The sequence below is a fragment of the Morus notabilis genome, unplaced genomic scaffold (genome assembly GCF_000414095.1).
Source record: "Morus notabilis unplaced genomic scaffold, ASM41409v2 Scaffold280, whole genome shotgun sequence".
Classification (NCBI taxonomy): Eukaryota; Viridiplantae; Streptophyta; class Magnoliopsida; order Rosales; family Moraceae; genus Morus; species Morus notabilis.
This window is the reverse complement of record NW_010367253.1, coordinates 117,077-120,684: the sequence shown is the minus strand read 5'-3', so window position 1 is coordinate 120,684 and position 3,608 is coordinate 117,077. Positions and strand designations below refer to the sequence as shown.

At 31.4% G+C, this 3,608-nt stretch overlaps 1 long non-coding RNA gene across 1 annotated transcript in view; it reads right to left on the bottom strand.

The window, feature by feature from the left end:
• Nucleotides 1-204: 204 nt before the first annotated feature.
• Nucleotides 205-3,608, bottom strand: part of LOC112094291 — a 12,797-nt gene continuing 9,393 nt past the window's right edge. The window contains exons 2-3 of the long non-coding RNA XR_002903466.1: nt 1,712-1,783; nt 205-280 (exon numbers count right to left, since the gene is read on the bottom strand). This is a non-coding gene — a long non-coding RNA (uncharacterized LOC112094291). The remainder of the gene's footprint in view (nt 281-1,711; nt 1,784-3,608) is intronic.

Below are 3,608 nucleotides of genomic sequence, written 5' to 3'. Positions count from 1 at the left end.
GCCATATTTAAAAATTTGTATATTTGTTGCACGGACTGTTGCAACATTCTAAAACTTAAATATTCAAGACCAGGGTTGTTAGCTACAACCTCAGTTTTCTTTAACATACATACATACATATACTTTTCAAACATATATGTTTGAAACCTTTGAATCATATATATACACGATTATTTAAACTTACTGTAGAAGATTTAAGTGTGAGCGGTATCTATTCCTATCTTCACCATTCGTCCGCCGTTTGCCACTGCCCTTTAAGAATTACTGATAGGTTTCTTACCTACAGCATGAACATATCTAAATGAGCTTTTGCTTAGCAAGTAGGAAATTATTCTCGCAAAACATAACTTTTAAAAACATTTAATAAAATATGCATGAGCCGATTATGCTTCATTATGAACATGTCTTAAGAATTTACAAATCTTGTCTTACTTATCACGGTGGACCCGAGTGTTCGTACCAATTGCACGCTATCATCGGGAAGTTGGGGTTTGCAAGGTCCCAACAACGTGATCTAGAAACATGAGTGCCTCTCCGTAGGTCGAGAGGACTTGAATTCTCCCCTTAGGTTGGGAGAATTGAACTTGAACATGAGCCTCCCCTTAGGCCAAGAGGTTGGTACGATACTCTTAACTTTTTTGTTTCACTTGTCTTATTGTGTATTTACAGTATGACATGTTACTATGTAACATCACATTCATAAACGTCATCATACTTAACATAAGATGAGTCTGCGAATATAATTTAACTATCGCATAACTAACATAACATGGCATTTCTTAACACAACATATCATGACATAACATAGCATATCGTGACATAACATAGCATACCATGACATAGCATATTGTGACATAACATGACATAATATTATCATGCATTTCCATAATTTTTACAAAACGGGTAAAAACATCTTAGTTTGAAAACCGTAGTTTTCATATCGTAGGTAAGATTTCTATTTTCCCAGTTTCCAGTTAAAGTAGAATTCTCTAGTTGCCCAGATCTTTTATCTTCTACTGCTAAGTTTTGTAAAGGAACACCCATTCAGAGGGTGAGATTAACTTTTAGTATGCTATTTTTATTTAGCATTGTCATAAAGGAATTAAATGTTTCTTAGAACGTATTTATCCCTTTGATTAAGGATCGCAAAAATTTAAAATTTCTATTATAAGGATTAATTAAATCCTCATAATTTTGTCTTCCTTAATTGCCAATATAAATTCGTGCTAAGTTGATAATTAATTAATTAATTTAATAATTAATTAATTATCCTGTAAACTAATTTTAGTAATTAACTAACCCTCTTATTCATAAACTACGTATACATAATTTAGTTAATTAATTTTAATAATTAATTAACTTCCTTACCCATATTCTAAGTCTAAGATAATTTAATTAATTAATTTAATAATTAATTAAATCATTATCCATAAATTACACTTTTAATAAACTTTACTTTACCGAACTTGATGGGTTCATAATAGTGTTGAGACCCGTATTTAACGTCGTAAAATTAGGAGTCTAGCTTATCGGCTTTTACGATTTTCACTTACGCGCTTATTGAAAACAGTTAAGTTTAATTAGAAAACCATATACGACGTTTAACGTAAACATAAACATATTTCGTGAATTTCATAATTAACATATTTCATGAAAATAATACGCCTTAAATGACTATCTTAATTAAACTGTAGATGAGGTTTGTACTTACTTTGATTCTGAGTTAATCGGTCTCGGTATAACTCGTCTGTCGTGTCCTCCTTTGTATTCCTTAAAACTAATTCTGGAAAGAATCACAAGCACTATGAATGATCCTTGAGGAAGATCGAAGCGTTAAATAATCAATTATGATGTGCACATCTAAACACAAACTCAACTTAGAACTTCAACTCAAGTTATAAGTCGGAGACATATTATAATTCGGGAACATAACATGTATATTTTAAAGTTTAGATGACATATTGACACAAGTGATAAAATTCAGAAGGCAACGTAAGGATTTCCATTAAAAAACTTGACAGAATTAGACTCAGAGACATGTTACACAAGTGACAAAGTTCTAAAAGTGCACATTTTAAAGTTTAAAGGGTATGTAAATACAAGTGACAAAATTTAAGCGGAATTTATAAAATTTGTTTATAGTTTTAATACTAGTTTGTTACCCACGCTATGCTGCGGGTAATATTTTTGTATTATATAAAAGGAAAAGTAATTTATATATATGTGTAAATAAATATGTACAATATAGTAGCATAAATTTCTTTACATTGTACAAAGGCACAAATATTGGTGCAATATTATATCTATCATATTAGTTGTAACACATATATTTCAAGTAATGATTTGTAAAAGTATGATGTTGATTTGTCTAAAAATCACCAGGTGACCTTAAACCAAAAAGGGAGAAGTAATGATATATTTTATTTCCTTATTGTTAGCGTTTATGCCCTTAGGAATAAATGTAACCATATTCTTTGAGATATTTTGACTATTAATAAAGATTTGTTTATTTTATATATCTATGAATTGTCCTCTTTATGTTCATAATAGTTGAATGTATGATAAGCAAACTAAAAGTCTGAGACTGTCATTCTAAATCTTTAGGTCATGCATATAATGTGAAGAACATGCGGAAGACAAGAATCTAAAGATGATAGTATAAATCTTATGATCTACAATCGAGGGAATAAAATTGGGCGCTTTATTCATGTTAAGATTGTTATGTTGTCTACTTCCTAACGGAGATGGCTTGTCTTGGTCGTCGGAGGTGGGACTCCATGGGTGGAGACATTGATATAGTTTCTAATGGTGAAATCTATATTGGATCGGACCAACGTTGAATTGTTTTAATTAATAATTCTGTTTGAATAAAACAATTCACTTTTGACGAATTATATGTTGTCATCTTAATCCTGAGATGGATGATGAACCTGTATACTTGACTTGTATCCTTTGATGTACTAAAGGGAGACATCCTGACATTATGTAAAGGTACGCTTGCCGGTACATTGGGGGTATGACTCGTGTATACGTAGATTCGTTATTCATAGATAGTGGAATCTATAGCTCCTATAAAGAGTCAATGAAATCCTCTTATGCATTATCAGTGGATTGGAAAATATGAGCGCTCAGCCATTGGACTACTCTGTATTATCTAATGGTTTACTGTTTGTAATGATACGAATAGTATTTTTCTGATGGTATGATAATGGAACATAAGATAAATGTAATCGGGAAGGTAAAACGGAACTTGACCTCAAGTCGATTATGGATATCCTATGGGGATGATACACTAATATATTGAGTCATGGACTAGAGCTAATCAGAGCTTTGTAAATACGCTATATAAATCGAGAGTGCAGCTCTAGGCTTTTAGTGGAATAGCACTAGAGTTTTATAATCATAAGACGGACTTGTTGATTTACAAGTAGCGTTGTGATTATAGCAGCTTGATTTATATATGTCCATCGGGTCCCTTTGCTAGCTCACATAATTTCCTATAACGATACGGTGTATTTCCTACACATTGGTAACTTGTGTTATTTCCATAACGAGAGGTTCAAAGTTAATTCATGGGTGAATTAATTGATAAATTAATTCTAGATAAA